We start from the raw sequence: 21864 nt of genomic DNA on the forward strand, positions 1-21864 counted from the left end.
GTTTAGTTCTGTAAGAAACTGCCAAACTGTCTTCTAAAGTGGTTGTACCATTTTGCATTCCCATCAGCTATGAATGAGAGTTCCTGCTGTTCCACATCCTCACTAGCACTTGGTATTGTCAGTGTTCCAGATTCTGGCCATTCTAATAGGTGTGTAGTGGTATCTCATTGTGGTTTTAATTGCATTTCCCTGATGACATATGATGTGAAGCATCTTTCCATATACTTATTTGCCATCTGTATATCTTCTTTTGTGAAGTGTCTGTGGAGGTCTTTGGCCCATTTTTTTAATCGAGTTGTTGGCTTTCTTATCGTTGAGTTGCCTATAATTTTTTGATTGCCTGATTACCTTGATCTGAAATTTTCTCAAGTCTTAAATATAAACATGATAGGTTTAGCGTTGGCTTTCTTACTTCCGGAAGCTGCCGTTAAGGAAGACTAATTAGGCAGTGGTAAAACATGGATAGCCACAGAACTTAAAAATAACAGAAAGGAAGAATGAAAAGATAGGTGAGAGCAGAACTTTTTAGACTCCAGAGAGTGCTTGAGCTTAAAGTTGCAAAATATTTAGTGTGTATACACGTGCAATTATCTTGAGAAATAGACTGTGGTTTTACATCAGAGTCTTAAAGGTTTTTTCAAGTCACAAAAGGTTAAATAAACCCATTGTTGCTAACAGAAGATAGAATAAGTGTCATTTAAATTTATTTCCAGATGAAAGCATTAACAATAATTTATTGAACACTTATTTTGTGATTGGCACTGTTCTAAGCACTTCTGTGGAAATTCTCATTTAATTTTCAAAGCAACTGGGTTATTGCTGTCTTTAATTGACAAATGAGGGGACTGCTAGCGGTTCTAGGTCATGTGCCTAGCCAGTGGCAGAGAGAGAGATGCCCAAAGCTGCCCTGTTAACCACTATGCTGTATTCCCTTTAGTCCTCAACTTAATTTTACTTTACTCCTCTCTGCCTTCCTTAATAATTTTGGTTAAAAAAAATAGCTTTTAGAGAGAGAGAAGATGGTGGAAGAGTAAGACGCGGAGATCACCTTCCTCCCGACAGATACATCAGAAATACATCTACACGTGGAACTGCTCCTACAGAACACCCACTGAACACTGGCAGAAGACGTCAGACCTCCCAAAAGGCAAGAAACTCCCCACGTACCTGGGTAGGGCAAAAGAAAAAAGAACAGAGACAAAAGAATAGGGACGGGACCTGCACCAGTGGGAGGGAGCTGTGAAGGAGGAAAGGTTTCCACACACTAGGAAGCCCCTTTGTGGGTGGAGACTGCGGGTGGCAGAGGGGGGAAGCTTTGGAGCCACGGAGGAGAGCGCAGCCACAGTGGTGCGGAGGGCAAAGCGGAGGGATTCCCTTACAGAGGATCCGTGCCGACCAGCACTCACCAGCCCGAGAGGCTTGTCTGCTCACCCGCCGGGGCGGGTGGGGCTGGGAGCTGAGGCTCGGGCTTCGGAGGTCAGATCCCAGGGAGAGGACTGGGGTTGGCGGCGTGAACACAGCCTGAAGGGGCTAGTGCGCCACAGCTGGCTGGGAGGGAGTCCGGGAAAAAGTCTGCAGCTGCCGAAGAGGCAAGAGACTTTTTCTTCCCTCTTTGTTTCCTGGTGCACGAGGAGAGGAGATTCAGAGCGCCGCCTAAACGAGCTCCAGAGACGGGCGCGAGCCGCGGCTATCAGCGCGGATCCCACAGCAACAGGGGCACAGAGGGAAAAACGGAGAGATTCCCGCACAGAGGATCGGCGCCGAGCAGCACTCACCAGCCCGAGAGGCTTGTCTGCTCACCCGCCGGGGCGGGCGGGGCTGGGAGCTGAGGCTCGGGCTTCAGTCAATCGCAGGGAGAGGACTGGGGTTGGCAGCGTGAACACAGCCTGAAGGGATCAGCGCACCACAGCTGGCTGGGAGGGAGACCCGGAAAAAGTCTGCAGCTGCCGAAGAGGCAAGAGACTTCTTCTTACCTCTTTGTTTCGCGGCGCGCAAGGAGAGGGGATTCAGAGCGCCGCCTAAACGAACTCCAGAGGGAGGCGCGAGCTGCGGCGATCAGCGCGGGCCCCAGAGACGGGCAGGAGACGCTAAGGCTGCTGCCGCCACCACCAAGAAGCCTGTGTGCGAGCACAGGTCACTCTCCACACCGCCCCTCCCGGGAGCCGGTGCAGCCCGCCACTGCCAGGCTCCCGTGATCCAGGGACAACTTCCCCGGGAGAACGCACGGCGCGCCTCAGGCTGCTGCAACGTCACGCCAGGCTCTGCCGCTGCAGGCTTGCCCCGCATCCGTGCCCCTCCCTCCCCGTGGCCTGAGTGAGCCAGAGCCCCCGAATCAGCTGCTCCTTTAACCCCGTTTTGTCTGGGTGGGGAACAGACGCCCTCAGGCGACCTACATGCAGAGGCGGGTCCAAATCCAAAGCTGAACCCTGGGAGCTGTGTGAACAAAGAAGAGAAAGGGAAATCTCTCCCAGCAGCCTCAGAAGCAGCGGATTAAAACTCCACAAACAACTTGATGTGCCTGCATCTGTTGAATACCTGAATAGACAACAAATCATCCCAAATTCAGGAGGTGGACTTTGGGAGCAGGATATATTAATTTTTCCCCTTTTCCTTTTTTTGTGAGTGTATATGTATATGCTTCTGGGTGAGATTTTATCTGTATAGCTTTGCTTTATAATAGCTTTATTTTACTTCACTATATTATATCCTCTTTCTATTTTTTCTCCCTTTTACTCTCAGCCGTGTGGATGAAAGGCTCTTGGTGCTCCAGCCAGGCATCAGGGCTGTGCCTCTGAGGTGGGAGAGCCAACCTCAGGACACTGGTCCACCAGAGACCTCCCAGCTCCATGTAATACCAAACAGCAAAAATCTCTCAGAGATCTCCATCTCAACATCAAGACCCAGCTTCACTCAACGACCAGCAAGCTACAGTGCTGGACACACTATGCCAAACAACTAGCAAGACAGGAACACAGCCCCATCCATTAGCAGAGAGGCTGCCTAAAATCATAATAAGGTGACAGACACCCCAAAATACACCACCAGACGTGGACGTGCCCACCAGAAAGACAAGATCCAGCCTCATCCACCAGAACACAGGCACTAGTTCCCTCCACCAGGAAGCCTACACAACCCACTGAACCAACCTTAGCCACTGGGGACAGATACCAAAAACAACAGGAACTACGAACCTGCAGCCTGTGAAAAGGAGACCCCAAACACAGTAAGATAAGCAAAATGAGAAGACAGAAAAACACACAGCAGATGAAGGAGCAGGGTCAAAACACACCAGACCTAACAAATGAAGAGGAAACAGGTAGTCTACCTGAAAAAGAATTCAGAATAATGATAGTAAGGATGATCCAAAATCTTGGAAATAGAATAGACAAAATGCAAGAAACATTTAACAAGGATGTAGAAGAAGTAAAGAGGAACCAAGCAACGATGAAAAACACAATATATGAAATTAAAAATACTCTAGATGGGATCAATAGCAGAATAACTGAGGCAGAAGAACGGATAAGTGACCTGGAAGATAAAATGGTGGAAATAACTACTGCAGAGCAGGATAAAGAAAAAAGAATGAAAAGAACTGAGGACAGTCTCAGAGACCTCTGGGACAATATTAAACACACCAACATTCGAATTATAGGGGTCCCAGAAGAAGAAGAGAAAAAGAAAGGGACTGAGAAAATATTTGAAGAGATTATAGTTGAAAACTTCCCTAATATGGGAAAGGAAATAATTAATCAAGTCCTGGAAGCACAGAGAGTCCCATACAGGATAAACCCAAGGAGAAACACACCAAGACACATATTAATCAAACTGTCAAAAATTAAATATAAAGAAAACATATTAAAAGAAGCAAGGGAAAAACAACAAATAACACATAAGGGAATTCCCATAAGGTTAACATCTGATCTCTCAGAAGAAACTCTGCAAGCCAGAAGGGAGTGGCAGGATATATTTAAGTGATGAAGGAGAAAAACCTACAACCAAGATTACTCTACCCAGCAAGGATCTCATTCAGATTTGATGGAGAAATTAAAACCTTTACAGACAAGCAAAAGCTGAGAGAGTTCAGCACCACCAAACCAGCTTTACAACAAATGCTAAAGGAACTTCTCTAGGCAAGAAACACAAGAGAAGGAAAACACCTACAATAACAAACCCAAAACATTTAAGAAAATGGGAATAGGAACATACATATCGATAATTACCTTAAATGTAAATGGATTAAATGCTCCCACCAAAAGACACAGACTGGCTGAATGGATCCAAAAACAAGACCCATATATATGCTGTCTAGAAGAGACCCACTTCAGACCTAGAGACACATACAGACTGAAAGTGAGGGGATGGAAAAAGATATTCCATGCAAATGGAAATCAAAAGAAAGCTGGAGTAGCAATTCTCATATCAGACAAAATAGACTTTAAAATAAACACTATTAGAAGAGACAAAGAAGGACACTATATAATGATCAAGGGATCGATCCAAGAGGAAGGTATAACAATTGTAAATATTTATGCACCCAACATAGGTGCACCTCAATACATAAGGCAAATACTAACAGCCATAAAAGGGGAAATCGACAGCAACACAATCACAGTAGGGGACTTTAACACCCCACTTTCACCAATGGACAGATCATCCAAAAGGAAAATAAATAAGGAAACAAGCTTTAAATGATACATTAAACAATATGGACTTAATTGATATTTATAGGACATTCCACCCAAAAACAACAGAATACACATTTTTCTCAAGTGCTCATGGAACATTCTCCAGGATAGATCATATCTTGGGTCACAAATCAAGCCTTGGTAAATTTAAGAAAATTGAAATAGTATCAAGTATCTTTTCCGACCACAACGCTATGAGACTAGATATCAATTACAGGAAAAGATGTGTAAAAAATACAAATACATGGAGGCTACACAATACACTACTTAATAACGAAGTGATCACTGAAGAAATCAAAGGGGAAATCAAAAAATACCTAGAAACAAATGACAATGGAGACACGATGACCCAAAACCTATGGGACGCAGCAAAAGCAGTGCTAAGAGGGAAGTTTATAGCAATACAAGCCTACCTCAAGAAACAGGAAACATCTCGAATAAACAACCTAACCTTGCACCTGAAGCAATTAGAGAAAGAAGAACAAAAAAACCCCAAAGCTAGCAGAAGGAAAGAAATCATAAAGATCAGACCAGAAATAAATGAAAAAGAAATGAAGGAAACAATAACAAAAATCAATGAAACTAAAAGCTGGTTCTTTGAGAAGATAAACAAAATTGATAAACCATTAGCCAGACTCATCAAGAGAAAAAGGGAGAAGACTCAAATCAATAGAATTAGAAATGAAAAAGGAGAAGTAACCACTGACACTGCAGAAATACAAAAGATCATGAGAGATTACTACAAGCAACTCTATGCCAATAAAATGGACAACCTGGAAGAAATGGACAGATTCTCAGAAAAGCACAACCTGCCGAGACTGAACCAGGAAGAAATAGAAAATATGAACAGACCAATCACAAGCACTGAAATTGAAACTGTGATTAAAAACCTTCCAACAAACAAAAGCCCAGGACCAGATGGCTTCGCAGGTGAATTCTATCAAACATTTAGAGAAGAGCTAACACCTATCCTTCTCAAACTCTTCCAAAATATTGCAGAGGGAGGAACACTTCCAAACTCATTCTATGAGGCCACCATCACCCTGATACCAAAACCAGACAAAGATGTCACAAAGAAAGAAAACTACAGGCCAATATCACTGATGAACATAGATGCAAAAATCCTCAGCAAAATACTAGCAAACAGAATCCAACAGCACATTAAATGGATCATACACCATGATCAAGTGGGGTTTATCCCAGGAATGCAAGGATTCTTCAATATACGCAAATCAATCAACGTGATACACCATATTAACAAATTGAAGGAGAAAAACCATATGATCATCTCAATAGATGCAGAAAAAGCTTTCGACAAAATTCAACACCCATTTATGATAAAAGCCCTGCAGAAAATAGGCATAGAGGGAACTTTCCTCAACATAATAAAGGCCATATATGACAAACCCACAGCCAACATTGTCCTCAATGGTGAAAAACTGAAACCATTTCCACTAAGATCAGGAACAAGACAAGGTTGCCCACTCTCACCACTATTATTCAACATAGTTTTGGAAGTGTTAGCCACAGCAATCAGAGAAGAAAAAGAAATAAAAGGAATCCAAATCAGAAAAGAAGAAGTAAAGCTGTCACTGATTGCAGATGACATGATACTATACATAGAGAATCCTAAAGATGCTACCAGAAAACTACTAGAGCTAATCAATGAATTTGGTAAAGTAGCAGGATACAAAATTAATGCACAGAAATCTCTTGCATTTCTATACACTAATGAAGAAAAATCTGAAAGTGAAATTAAGAAAACACTCCCGTTTACCATTGCAACAAAAAGAATAAAATATCTAGGAATAAACCTACCTAAGGAGACAAAAGACCTGTATGCAGAAAACTATAAGACACTGATGAAAGAAATTAAAGATGATACAAATAGATGGAGAGATATACCATGTTCTTGGATTGGAAGAATCAACATTGTGAAAATGACTCTACTACCCAAAGCAATCTACAGATTCAATGCAATCTCTATCAAACTACCACTGGCATTTTTCACAGAACTAGAACAAAAAATTTCACAATTTGTATGGAAACACAAAAGACCCCAAATAGCCAAAGCAATCTTGAGAACGAAAAATGGAGCTGGGGGAATCAGGCTCCCTGACTTCAGACTATATTACAAAGCTACAGTAATCAAGACAGTTTGGTACTGGCACAAAAACAGAAATATTGATCAATGGACCAGGATAGAAAGCCCAGAGATAAACCCACGCACATATGGTCACCTTATCTTTGATAAAGGAGGCAAGCATATACAGTGGAGAAAAGACAGTCTCGTCAATAAGTGGTGCTGGGAAAATTGGACAGATACATGTAAAAGTATGAAATTAGAACACTCCCTGACACCATGCACAAAAATAAACTCCAAATGGATTAAAGACCTAAGTGTAAGGCCAGACACTATCAAACTCTTAGAGGAAAACATAGGCAGAACAGTCTATGACATACATCACAGCAAGATTCTTTTTGACCCAGCTCCTAGAGAAATGGAAATACAAACACAAATAAACAAATGGGACCTAATGAAACTTAAAAGCTTTTGCACAGCAAAGGAACCCATAAACAAGACCAAAAGACAACCATCAGAATGGGAGAAAATATTTGCAAATGAAGCAACTGACAAAGGATTAATCTCCAAGATTTACAAGCAGCTCATGCAGCTCAATAACAAAAAAATGAACAACCCAATCCAAAAATGGGCAGAAGACAAATAGACATTTCTCCAAAGAAGATATACAGATGGCCTACAGACACATGAAAGAATGCTCAACATCATTAATCATTAGAGAAATGCAAATGAAAACTACCGTGAGGTATCACCTCACACCAGTTAGAATGGCCATCATCAAAAAATCTAGAAACAATAAATGCTGGAGAGGGTGTGGAGGAAAGGGAACACTCTTGCACTGTTGGTGGGAATGTAAATTGATACAGCCACTATGGAGAACAGTATGGAGGTTCCTTAAAAAACTACAAATAGAACTACCATACAACCCAGCAATCCCACTACTGGGCATATACCCTGAGAAAACCATAATTCAAAAAGAGTCATGTACCACAATGTTCATTGCAGCTCTATTTACAATAGCCAGGACATGGAAGCTACCTAAGTGTCCATCATCGGATGAATGGATAAAGAAGATGTGGCACATATATACAATGGACTATTACTCAGCCATAAAAAGAAATGAAATGGAGGTATTTGTAATGAGGTGGATGGAGTTAGAGTCTGTCATACAGAGTGAAGTAAGTCAGAAAGAGAAAAACAAATACAGTATGCTAACACATATATATGGAATCTAAGGAAAAAAAAAAAAAAAAGGCCATGAAGAACCTAGTGGCAAGACGGGAATAAAGACACAGACCTACTGGAGAATGGACTTGAGGATAGGGGAGGGGGAGGGGTAAGATGTGACAGGGTGAGAGAGTGTCATGGACATATATACACTACCAAATGTGAAATAGATAGCCAGTGGGAAGCAACTGCATAGCACAGGGAGATCAGCTCGGTGCCTTGTGACCACCTGGAGGGGTGAGATGGGGAGGGTGGGAGGGAGGGAGATGCAAGAGGGAAGAGATATGGGAACATATGTATATGTATATCTGATTCACTTTGTTATAAAGCAGAAACTAACACACCATTGTAAAGCAATTATACTTCAATAAAGATGTTTAAAAAAAAAAAAAGAAAAATAGCTTTTAAATTTAGCTCCACGGCAGTCACAAACTGTCCAGCTCTCAGATTTCTGGCAGGGCAACCCAGTTTGCATGTCACAAATATAACTGAAGACATAACTAGATACTTAGATACATTTTCATCATTGTGCAATCATACTAATGGATGGGCCTCAGAGTCCTAGTGGAAAAGTTGTGGTGCCTCTCCTAATGGGCAGGCATTTTCCAAGTCTGGTTCAATTACTAAATTCTGCTCATTAGGTTAATACAAAGCAAGTTGCAGTCCCCTTGCTAATGTAAAGCACTCCAGCAGTGATAAATTCGTATGGAATTTATTTATCAGTTCTTATTTAAGTAGTTCCGAACCTCCAGAAACGGTCCTGCGTATTATGGGAATTCACTTGCTGAGGGTAACACTGAAAATCTGTCCTGTTTCCAGAGATTCTCTTCCAGAGAGCTATTTAAATGAAGACTTTAAATTGTCCCAAATGTGATGAGTGATAGGCCATCTTGAGTGTGCACTCGAATGGCTGTTGGGTTTATGGTCTTCCTGAACTTAACAATAAATCAGTGTCAGGCACTTTAGCTGGAGAGTTCAGCTTCTCCACTCACCTTTCATCTCTGAGTTGTTACTGTGCACATTTAGCATTTACATTTGCAAAATGTCTTTGTCTACCAAATGTCACGGTGGATGCAGGCACATTTTATGACTGTTAGTTCGAAGGTGGAGAGACTGACAGGGTGACGGAGGTGGGGTGGTGAACCAGGGGGCCCGGGTCCTTCCTCTGACATTACTCTTCATAGGTCTCTTTTATTTCTTCCCTTCCCCTTTTTTTCTTTTCTGTTTTTTTTTTTGCCTTTTATGCTTCCCAGTAATAACCCACAAATATGACTTAAATTACAGGAAGCAGCACATAGCATAGTGCTTAAGACAAGGGACTCAGGAGTCAGACTCCAGCCCAGCTGAAGTGACCTTGGGCAATGAACTCAACTGTAAAATGGAGCTAGTAAGGCACCCCCTACAGAACCCGCATGAGGATTTTAATGTCGTTAGATCATCTATGTATAGTGGCTGTTATCATTTTTGTTACTGTCATCAGAAACAAAACAATACAAGGCAGAAAACAATTAAAGGTTTATCTCTGTGATACAGACCATAGACTGTGGGATTTTTGTTAGAGGAGAAGTGACTGAGATCTGGAGCAACCTGAGGTGTGGCAGGGGATTGGGGACATTTGACCTGGCTGCAAGGGATGACAGAATTTGAATAAGCAGATAAGAAAGGGAAGGAACTGTGTAACTGTGGTGGTTTTAAACATGTCTGCAAATTCTCAGACACGTCTTCCATAAAAGTAGAGAGTCTGGGCTTCCCTGGTGGCGCAGTGGTTGAGAATCTGCCTGCCAATGCAGGGGACACGGGTTCGAGCCCTGGTCTGGGAAAATCCCACATGCCGCGGAGCAACTAGGCCCGTGAGCCACAATTACTGAGCCTGCACGTCTGGAGCCTGTGCTCCACAACAAGAGAGGCCGCGATAATGAGAGGCCCGCGCACCGCGATGAAGAGTGGCCCCCACTTGCCGCAACTAGAGAAAGCCCTCACACAGAAACAAAGACCCAACACAGCCATAAATAAATAAATAAATAAATAAATAAATAAATAAATAAAATTAATTAAAAGTAGAGAGTCTAATTCAGCTCCCCTGGAATGTGGGCTGGCCTTGGTGTTTTGCTTCTAATGAGTAGAATGTGGTAGAAGTGAGACTATGTGACTTCTGATACTAAATTAGAAAATGGGATGCAGTCTGTCTGCTGCTCTATTATCTATCTATCTATCTATCACCTTTAGAGCCCTGAGCTACCTTGTGAGAAGTCAGGCTACCATGAAGCTACCATGGGACCACGTGGGGAGAGCACAGAACTGGAAATACCTGCCCAAGGAGCCCCAGCCGTTCCAGTCTTCCCAGCTCTGGCACCAGACATGTGAGACAGCCTTCAGATAAGTCAGTCCGAGCCACCATCTGACAGTAGCTGTGTGAGAGACCCCTAGCAAGAACTGCCTAGCTAACCGCAATCAATTGCTAGAACCCTGAGAGATAATCATAAAGTGTTATTTTAAGCCAGTAAATTTGGGAGTAATTTGTTACTCACCCACAGTAACTGGAACTATAACCAAAGGCATTAGAGCATTTATAAACCAAAGCAAATTCACAATTAAATAGCAAAACGACAAAACCAGTAATATTTGGTTTAAATAGGTTAATTTATTTTGATGGATGATGTTTTACAGTAGCCAAATTGATGCTTCTGTGATTAAAAGGTAAATGCCACAGTGCAAGCTTTTGGCAGATGTATACATGTGTGACACTCTCCCACCACACGGCTCCAACCCAGCTACCGGGAAGCTTTACTTAAAAGGAGCACAGTGACATGTGGCCTTCACATAGCGCTAGCGTGTCATTATTGTGTCCTGTTCCTGCCTCTGTTCTTTTCACATCAGCCCACAGCAATTAAAATGTTCTCCTTAATGCCAATGTGATCCTAAGTACAGACAAGGAATCCAGGCACCAACACTGAGTGTCAGCACTCAATGACAAGGGGTCATCCAGAGAACCCAGATTTTAAACAAAAATTTTTTCTTTTTAGATTAACAAAAAAATGAGAAACACAAAATTTGAAACCTCTTGTAGGGGATTATCCACCAAATGAAAAGTATTAGGGAGCTTGGCTGGACTGGAAAGTGGAGAGAGAGACTCCAGATAGTTTTAAGGAAAAAGTTTAGCTGAAGTGGAATAGAGTGGAGTTTTGGCCCCAAAAGGCAGCATCTAGAGTCTGAACTATTGACTTGTAGTCATTATTAGTTCCTGAGTAGGGCAGTGACCTGATTAATGCCTTATTTTTTTTTTAAAGAAGCATGTATTATTTATTTGTTTGTTTGTTTGTTTATTTATTTATTTATGGCTGTGTTGGGTCTTCGTTTCTGTGCGAGGGCTTTCTCCAGTTGTGGCAAGCGGGGGCCACTCTTCATCGCGGTGTGCGGGCCTCTCACTATCGCGGCCTCTCTTGTTGCAGAGCACGGGCTCCAGACCTCGGGCTCAGTAATTGTGGCTCACGGGCCCAGCTGCTCCGTGGCATGTGGGATCTTCCCAGACCAGGGCTCGAACCCGTGTCCCCTGCATTGGCAGGCAGATTCTCAAACACTGCGCCACCAGGGAAGCCCAAAAGCCCTATTTTGAGATTCATCTCACAATCGTATGTGTATGATGAGTTAGACAGAGGTGAGGCTGGAGTCAGGAAGACTGGCTAACACTCTCTTCTGCTACACTAATTCCAGCACTTAAAAAAAAATCAGCGTTCACCAAGTTCTCATTGAGTATGTGGTACCCCACTTGGCTCTTTGAAAAATGCAGTATAGGTTGGGAATTGGATTTAGTTTCAGCACTCAAGGATTTATGGTGTTCTTCCTTTGACTCCTGCTTGTCATTGATAAACGAACAACCTTGGTCAAACCATTCATGTCCCAGCACCTCTGAGCCTTCATCCATCAAACAAGGGATAATGATATATATATTCTACCCATGTTATAAATATTAAATATTATATATATATGAAATCTTCAAGAAGCTACAAGCCTTCACAGAATAGGATGAGTTTATACACTTTAAAGTACACTTAAGTGTTAGATTAATCTTATAAGAGAACATTTAAACTCTTGTAAAAAGGAGAAAATAATGTTACTTTTTTATTGCACAAACTATATTGTAACAGCATTCATGGACATTTTGAAAATGAATAAAAGCCCTCAGTATTTCACAACTACCAAATATCAACTTTTTATTTTCTATATTTCTTGCTAGTTCTTATTCATATACATTCATTTACAATGTGCAGTATAGATGTATTGTTGTATTTTGCTTTTTTTCACACAAACATTAGCACTTTCATGTTATTCTATACTGCTCATAATCAATTTTATAATAGCCCATCCAATTGACATATAACAATTTAGTTAACTAATCTCAGTATTGTTTGAAGCACATCTCTATGTGTAACATATTTCCTTCCTTCCTTCCTTTCTTCTAGCATGGAAGAGGAAAAGGCAGATTATAAAGCACCAGGACTGGAATTATTGAAGCAAAAAGAATAAATATTTTAATTTCTTCTAAAAACACTTATTGAGTACTCTTTTTCAAAATTGGGAGATATTATGTGTTTCAGAAAAGGCAAACTTTGAAAACCCTGTACAGACAGGATCCAACTAGTAGATCCCTTCATTGAAATTCTCCATATCTGACACTTGGTTTTCTTCGTCTTAGTAGCAGGGAAGAGAGCAGGCATCGCTTTCTGAGGCCACTCTGCAGTCTTCTGAGAAGTATCACTTGGAAATCAGGGCTTGTTGACTGAGTTAAGCAAATGAGTGATTGAATCAGCACTGATAGAGGTATGCTATAGCATAAGTCCAGCCTTAGCCCCTCGGTGATGTCAGACAGATATCTGAGAAAATCTTCAATCCCAGTCAAACAAGGTTAAGCTAGTGTGTTAATCTGCAGGTAGTTCTCCAATTTAGGAATGACCCAAGGTTTATCTGCCTGCTTGCATTAATCATTTAGGGACAGCTGCTGGGAGTGCAGCGCTGGAACCAGGGATGACAATCCTTTTTGGAGAGCAAGTAAACAAGGTTTCCAGTGCCAGGGAACACACTTGAGCAGGAGTGATAGTATTCCACTTCCCCGAAGTTGTTTTTTTTTTTTTTCTTTTAAGTCACATTCTTGAAGATTAGAAGCTACAATCCAGGAAAGTCTGAAGCTCAGATAGTCCAAAGTCCCTGAACTCTGTCACACAGACCACTGAACCGCCATCAGAGAATTCAAACGAGATCATGATGCAGCAAATTCTCTTCTGTGTGCTGTGGTTTCAGTACTTATTGAACTGTTTTGTAAACAGAGTAAATATTAACTTTGTTGTGTGCCGAGCAGGGTTAGGTAATACTGAAACAGTAATGACAGTCACTGAAAGCTGATTTAGTCAGGTAGATGATAAAAGGATTTCAGTTTTATTTGCTTTTGATGGGTATATGCAAATGTCTGCCTTGAGGAAGAAGCAGACAGGCACATTAGCTCTCTGAACACAGTGATTCTCAAACTTGGCTGACTTCAGAATTCCCCGAGTACAAAAAACTAGGCCCTACCCACGTCAACTGAATTTGAAATTTCTGTGTGTCAGTGGGGTAGGGGTGAGGGGACATCTGGAATTTTAAATCCTAAGTCAAAATTGAGGATCCCTGTTCTTATACTGTAGCAAAAGTGTCTGAGGTGCAGATTTAAATACAATTAGTGCTGATTGTTACCTATAGATGCCTGTTGCTTGTTTAATGGCATCAACATTATTATCATCATTCACAGAAAGCCTGCCCCTTGCATTCTTAGCACTAGTTCCTCATCTGCAGCTCCCAGTGTTTATTTCTCCTAAAATTTCTCCCAAACCACAATGCAGACTTGGCAGGCACAACCTATAATCTCATCTAGAGCGCTAGATACAGTATCAGTTACTTTGAAAATTCTGACTCCTTCTTGGATAAGGGAAAAGCACAGTCCTTGCCAAAGGCGGAGGCCAAATGTGGAACTTCAACTCAGAGAAGCTGGAGGGAGCTCCAGAAAAAAGCTGATGGGAAGACTTTGAAAATTATAGCTATAGAATGGAAGGCACCACAAGGTCTCTTCATCTTATGGATGAGGCAGTTGAAAGCAGAGAGGCTGGAACTTGTTCAAGATCACACATAGCCAGGGGAGTGGGATACTTGGGTCTGGAACTCGGGTCTCCCAGTTCCTTTTACCCACATGGAGGGGTGGGGATGGGGTGGGGGAATTAAGGGAAAGCAGAGTGCACATGTTCTTCCTTCTTCCAACAGAGCAGCTTTGCAGAGATCTGTTTTACATGAGGCTTTTTGGAAGGGTTGAAAACTACAGCATACTAGAGTCTACTGATGGTTCTGGTTTCAGTCACCACATTTTCTGCAGGTTCTGCTAATCCAACAAAGCTTGTTTACAGAGCATTTAGCAGAGGTTTCCACTTCTTTAAAACACACACACACACACACACACACACACACACACACCCACCCACCCACACACCCTCTCCTGCAGAGACTCCACCAAACTGTAACTCTAAAGACCAATGGCTCCCTTTCACTCAATACCTTTAACTTGCAAAAGGGCTGAAGATCAATAGGTCCTAGACATTCTGAAATGTAAGAAGTTAGCCTTTTTGTGACTCTGTGCAAGATCACTTTTCCAGGTTTACAATGAACAGCCTTGATTTTCCACTGTATGACCTCTGCAAATTTCTCTTTTCAGATTATGTATAGATTTGTAAATTTCTAGCCATAACCATTCTAAAAACAAAAACAATCATAACAGTTTTCTATGTGCTTATGCAGTCTGCAAGGATTATATCATTTAATTCTCACAGCGACTCAGTTATATCAGCTCCATTTTACAGATGAAGTTAACTAGAGGCTGGGTTCTGTGTCTAGGTTGACTATCTAATGAGAAGGAGATCTGAACACAGATCACTCTGATTCCAAAGCTGAGTCCTTCACCACTAAAACCAAAGCATGCCTCACCCCATAAACAATTATTATAAATTCATTTTTTGTTTGGTCGAGGCATATAAAAATCACTGTATTTTCTTTTTAGATCATCTTCAAATAGAAGCATCTTGCCCCATCTCTTATTATCTGAAGACATGCATAGTGAATTATTTTGAGAACAGCTAGAATTGCCATGAGCCTACAATAGTTGGAAGTCACACCCAGAGCATGGGAAAGTGGTAAGGCCCCAGAGATATGGATGGGGGTACCACCACCACCTGCTATATTATTTATTCAGTATTATACGCACTGTGCTAGGCACTGCAGCTACAAAGTTAAGTGAGAATAGGCTTTCTGTCTTGGAGGAATTCACAGTCTAGTGGGGAAGCCAGACTTAAAAATGCAAAATTTCCATATAATATAACAAGTACTCAATTAGCACGATGCACAAGGCACGTTTTGAGCACAGAGATGAGTCAATAAATCCAGCCTGTGAGAAAGGGGTGGGCAGAGAAGTCTCACTCAAGGGCATGACCCATATGCTAAGCCTGGACGGAGGAGGGAGAGTGAGCCTGACAGAAGACGGCTGAGGAGCAGGTGGGGAAGGGTATTGCAGGCAGAAGAAATAGCACAAAGGGTAGGGAAAAGTCTGGAATAACACAGTGGGTGCAAGGGAGCAGTGAGCAGATCCGTATACTGGAATGAAGAGCCAGAGGTGGGAGGTTGGTGAGGACACAGGCAGCCTTATGGGTTATGCTGAGTTTGGAGTTCTTTGTAGACATTGGGAAGTCATTTATGAGTCTTAAGTTCATGAGTGACATGATCGGATTTGCATTTTAGGTCAGTCACCCTGACTGGCTATCAGCTGTTTCCTGCTATCACCAGTGACGCTCATACATGGGACATTCTCCCAAGAGTTTATCCAGTGGTTATGAGCAATTACTGGCCACAACTTTTTTCCTACTAAGAAAACATGTTAGAAAATGCAAGTTGAGAAGACATTATTATGGGGATATTAGAAGTTGGAAAACTGGCCACAGTTCTTGACCCTTCCCCCTGTAAACCACATTCTTTATAAAGTGACTTTGCTGTTTCTCCCACCAACACGTGGAGTCTATTTCCCCCACGCTTTGAATCTGGACTGGTTTATGCCTTGCTTGGCCATGAGAAGGAGGTAAAAGTGACCGCCAGAGCCTTGCCTAGACCTCAAGAGGCCACACCCACTTCTGCTTTCTCCGCTGGATCTGTGACCTCCCTGTGTGAGCTGCAAGGATGAGACACCACGTTTACCAGCCCTGAGTCAGCCCAGTCATCTAGCTGGAGCCCCAGATATGAGAGAACCCAGCCAAGGAGTGGGCTTTAGCTGACTCGCCGCAGACCACAGACACATTTAAGTGCCTAGTGGAACCCAGCCCAAATTTCTGCCCCGCCATGAGCTAAATCAATGGTCCTTGTTTCAAGCTGCGAAGTGTTGGGGTGGTTGGTTATCCTACAAAAACTACCAGAAAGGTGGGATAACCTTGTACCTTCTCTGATCTATCAAAGAGTAAATCATTTGCAAGCCTTGACGCTTTATGCATTATAAGTAACAAAGTACTTTGAACATGTTGGGATGTTGCAACTCAATGACAAAGCATGATAAAGAGCATTTCTCAAAGCGTGCCCTGGAAAGGCTTCTGCTTCAGGGAAGATGGAGCAAAGATGCTTTGCCCTACTCCTCTGCCCTACTTCTCCAACTAAAAACCCTGGACATTATTTATAAAACAAAACTCTGAAAGGTGGAGAGAAAAGGCAGACCACCTAGGGGAGCATGGGACCTGAGGAATGACACAGTGGTTAGTTTCCTAAGGTTTCTTTTTGCCTCGTATATCCCAGATTTGGAGCTAAAGAAGCCAGCAATCTAGAAATGCCAACAGACACGGACCAAAAGGATCCCAACAAAAACTTGCTGTCTCTAGTCAAAGCTGCAGGAAAGCGACAGCCTCGCATGACAAAAAACTTCTAGACTGTAACCACTCTCCTCTAGCCAAGAGCACAAGAAAAACTGTGGCCCCGCTCTCACTCGCACCAGTAAAGGCTGTGTGGGGAGCCTAGACTTTCACTCTTGAGAGGCTGTAATGAGCACCTTAATGCCCCTTCTGGGGTAGTGTCAGAGAAGGACAAGCAGGGGCTGGGACCTTCATCCCACTAGGCAATGAGCTGCCCCCATCTCCCACCCTCCTGCTGTGTCCACGGAGACCATGCGGGAGCCTGGACTTGCATTTCCCCCTGGCCGGAAGGAGGCACCCTCTTCCTCCTCAGGGATGATGTCAGAGGAAGTGGGAGTGAAGCCAGGCTTCCACGTCACCGTCACCAGCAGTAATGAGTTGTCAACCGCCCCTGCCCCCCACGTGCGACCACACGGGGAGCTGAACTGCTGTCTCTGCCCAGCAGTAACGAGGAGCCCCCCAACCTCCCTAAGTGTCAATGAAAGCTGAGTGGGAAACATGGACTTCTCCCTTCTTCTGGCAAATGAGGCAGTGCCCCCCAGCTTCCCGTGCTGGAGCAGGGCCAGAAAAAGTCAGTAATAGAAGGTTAAGTAAGATCCAGAGTCTCATCACATAATATGAAAATATCCAGGGTGTACTTGAAAAATCACTCATCATACCGAGAATCAGAAAGATCACAAGTGGAATGAAAAAGACATCAGTATCATGGAAATGGTAGAATTAACTGACAAAGATTTTAACTCAGCCAGGATAAAAATCCTCCAAAGAACAATTATAACTATGGTTGAAACAAATGAAAAAAATAGAAAGGCTCAGCAAAGAAATAGAAGATATAAAGAAAAGGGGGTGGGTGGAAGAGAAGTGGGCATGGCTGTAGAAGTTCAGCAGGATGGATCCTTGCGGTGAGGGAAGTGCTCTGTATCTTGGCTGCATCCATGGCCATGTCCTCAGTGTGATACTGTCCTATAGTTATGCAAGATGTTGTCACTGGGGGAAACTGGTAAAGGGCACATGGGATTTCTCTGTATTATCTCTTAAAACTGCATGTGAATATGCAATTATCTCAAAATAAAATTTAATTTTAAAATAAGTTTCTCCTTGAAATGCCAGTACTGTATAATATTCATGGCCTGAAAAAAGAGTTTCTGTGATTAAATAACTTTGGCAGATGCTGAGATAAACAAAGCTTACCAGGTTGTTTTTACTATAGGACTCCCCAGAGCCCTGAATTTGCATTTTCTATCATAATTAATATGCCCTAATATCAGAAGATTTCCTAATAAGGCTGTTGTGAGGATTAAACAAGATGTACCATGTAATGGGAATGTAAATTGGTGTAGCCACTGTGGAAAACAGAATGGAGGTTCCTCAGAAAACTAAAAATAGAGTTGCCATATGATCCAGCGATCCCACTCCTGGGCGTATATCCAGACAAAACTATAATTCGAAAAGATACATGCACCCCAATGTTCATTGCAGCACTATTTACAATAGCCAAGACATGGAAGCAACCTAAATGTCCATCGACAGATGAATGGATAAAGAAGATGTGGTATATATATATACAATGGAATATTAGCCATAAAAAAGAATGAAATAATGCCATTTGCAGCAACATGAGTGGACCTAGAGATTATCATACTAAGTAAAGTAAGTTAGAAAGAGAAAGTCAAACACCATATGATATCACTTATATGTGGAATCTAAAATATGACACAAATGAACATATCTAAGACACAGAAACAGACTCACAGACATAGAGAACAGACTTGTGGTTGCCAAAGGGGAGGGGGTAGGGGAGGGAAGGATTGGGAGTTTGGGATTAGCAGATGCAAACTATTACATATAGGATGGATAAACAACAAGGTCCTACTGTATAGCCCAGGGAATTATATTCAATATCCCGTGATAAACCATAATGGAAAAGAATATGAAAAAGAATGTATATATGTGTAACTGAATCACTTTGCTGTACAGCAGAAATTAACACAGCATTTTAAATCAACTATACTTCAATAAAATTAAAAATAAATGCACCATGTAAAAGAGTACATAATACCTGACACAAATGTTAAGATTATTATTATTATTATTATATTTACTCTTTATCATAAATTTATCACATTGGTGGTATTACATTGATTTTAAAAATAGGGAATTGAGGTTTAAAGAAGTTAAATAATTTGAAAGACACAGCTAGTAAGAAGCAGAGCCAGGATTTGATCTCAGATTGGACTTCCAAATATTTGCTATTAATTTTGATGCAGAATTCCCTCAAAAAGCATGCTTTTTTTAAAAAAACCCAAAAACAAAAATTAAAAGGGAAGGAACAAACTAGGAAAGTCTTTAGAATTATATCACTTTCAAAGGGTTTCATTTATTATATAAAGGGCCTTCATAAATCAATAATAAACTTTTCCTAATACAACAATGGGCAAATTACTGATATGCCAATTCATGATAGTGGCTAAAGGACATATAAGGTGTTCAAGACTCAAACTGTAAATTAAAAAAAAAACACTTTAAATTAAATACACCAGTGTCATTTTTTCTATTTTTTCCCCCACATGAGAACATCTTATATCCATTCATAAAATGGCTGTGGTGAAACAGGCACTTTCAAACAGCTGCTGTCATCATTACTAGTGTTAACTTTGGTGGCAGGGAATTTGCCTTAAACTTCTTCTATTTTGACCTAGTTATTTAATTTCTAGGAATCAATAAAATTAATTTAAAAATTAAAAAAATGAATCAGATGCATAAACAAAGATTTATGTTCAACAATGTTTATCACAGCATTATCTATATGACCAAAAACGTGAGAAGAGCCTTCATATCTGTCAGTAGGGAATGGTTAAAAAATTATGGGACAGGCATATGATTGCAGTCATTAACAATCATGTTTTAGAAAAGGAGTGATATGAGAAAATGCATATGATAAATTGTTAAGTGAAAAAAGCAGGAAACCTCCAATTTTATAAAAGCACAATATGTGCCAATGTATGTGTGTGTGTGTGTGTATACATATATAAAGAAAATACATGAAAAGGACAAGGTTATCACTCAAGAATGATACTCACTTTCCTTACTACAATTTTCAAAACATCTACAACAGTAATTCAGGAAAAAATAGCAATAATTTACTTCCCACCGACCTTTACATCCAAAACGTCTTTGATGTGAACACAAGCAAGTCCATGCTTTAATCAATACCTTATAGTTGGAGCCTGAATACTCTAAAGCAGAGTGGGAAGAACTCCTGCTTCAGGGAGCTGTATTCCCAAGGTCATGTCAGGGTGAGGAGGCGAAAAAGAAAACAGGACATCAGCAGAAATGCCCTTCCCTACACGGAGGGGAGATTTGTCGGCAGCCAGGATGAAATGTGAGAGGACTGAGATTTGGCTCTCCCCACAGAAGCTGCCCCAGCTCCTTCTATTCACGTCACCACTGACAGACTCTGCAATCACACGGGAGCCAGGTTACATGTGTGTGTGTGGAACACCAAATGACTGTCAAAGTGCCTTCTGCCAATTTGTTGAAAGTAGTAATAGTAAAATAGAATAGTATTGATGACATTACATTATTTGATGGGCAGAGTACACCACTGTCCCTACCAAACATTATTTAGATTTTTGTTAAAGAGTAGGGATGCTATGCTTTTCTACTTGCTGTGAAACTGCCCAGTAAATTGAGGGTGTAACAGATTATTCAGTGATTGGTACCTAAGAGGCATCTTTTAAAACATTTTTTAAAAATTTTAACATCTTTATTGGAATATAATTGCTTTACAATGGTGTGTCAGTTTCTGCTTTACAACAAAGTGAATCAGCTATACATATACATATATCCCCATATCTCCTCCCTCTTGTGTCTCCCTCCCACCCTCCCTATCCCAACCCCTCTAGGTGGTCACAAAGCACCGAGCTGATCTCCCTGTGCTATGCAGCTGCTTCCCACTAGCTAGCTATTTTACATTTGGTAGTGTATATATGTCCATGCCACTCTCTCACTTTGTCCCAGCTTCCCCTTCCCCCTCCCTATGTCCTCAAGTCCATTCTCTACGTCTGCGTCTTTATTCCTGTCCTGCCCTTAGGTTTTTCAGAACCTGTTTTTTTTTTTTTTTAGATTCCATATATATGTGCTAGCATACGGTATTTGTTTTTCTCTTTCTTACTTACTTCACTCCATATGACAGACTCTAGGTCCATCCACCTCACTACAAATAACTGTTTCATTTCTTTTTATGGCTGAGTAATATTCCATTGTATATATGTGCCACATCTTCTTTATCCATTCATCTGTCGATGGACATTTAGGTTGTTTCCATGTCCTGGCTATTGTAAACAGAGCTGCAACGAACATTGTGGTACATGACTCTTTTTGAATTATGGTTTTCTCAGGGTATATGCCCAGCAGTGGGATTGCTGGGTCATATGGTAGTTCTATTTGTAGTTTTTTAAGGAACCTCCATACAGTTCTCCATAGTGGCTGTATCAATTTACATTCCCACCAACAGTGCAAGAGGGTTCCCTTTTCTCCACACCCTCTCCAGCATTTATTGTTTGTAGATTTTTTGATGATGGCCATTCTAACTGGTGTGAGGTGATACCTCACTGTAGTTTTGATTTACATTTCTCTAATGATTAGTGATGTTGGGCATCCTTTCATGTGTTTGTTGGCAATCTGTATATCTTCTTTGGAAAAATGTCTATTTAGGTCTTCTGCCCATTTTTGGATTGGGTTGTTTGTTTTTTTCATATTGAGCTGCATGAGCTGCTTACAAATTTTGGAGATTAATCCTTTGTCAGTTGCTTCATTTGCAAATATTTTCTCCCATTCTGAGGGTTGCTTTTTCGTCTTGTTTATGTTTCCCTTTGCTGTGCAAAAGCTTTTAAGTTTCATTAGGTCCCATTTG

General features: G+C 41.4%; 1 long non-coding RNA gene across 1 annotated transcript in view; it reads right to left on the reverse strand.

The window, feature by feature from the left end:
• LOC118901310 overlaps positions 1-20250 on the reverse strand; it is a 104896-nt gene extending 84646 nt beyond the window's left edge. The window contains exon 1 of the long non-coding RNA XR_005021328.1: positions 20163-20250. This is a non-coding gene — a long non-coding RNA (uncharacterized LOC118901310). The remainder of the gene's footprint in view (positions 1-20162) is intronic.
• Between the last annotated feature and the right edge of the window lie 1614 nt (positions 20251-21864).

Source organism: Balaenoptera musculus, chromosome 9 (genome assembly GCF_009873245.2).
Source record: "Balaenoptera musculus isolate JJ_BM4_2016_0621 chromosome 9, mBalMus1.pri.v3, whole genome shotgun sequence".
NCBI lineage: Eukaryota > Metazoa > Chordata > Mammalia > Artiodactyla > Balaenopteridae > Balaenoptera > Balaenoptera musculus.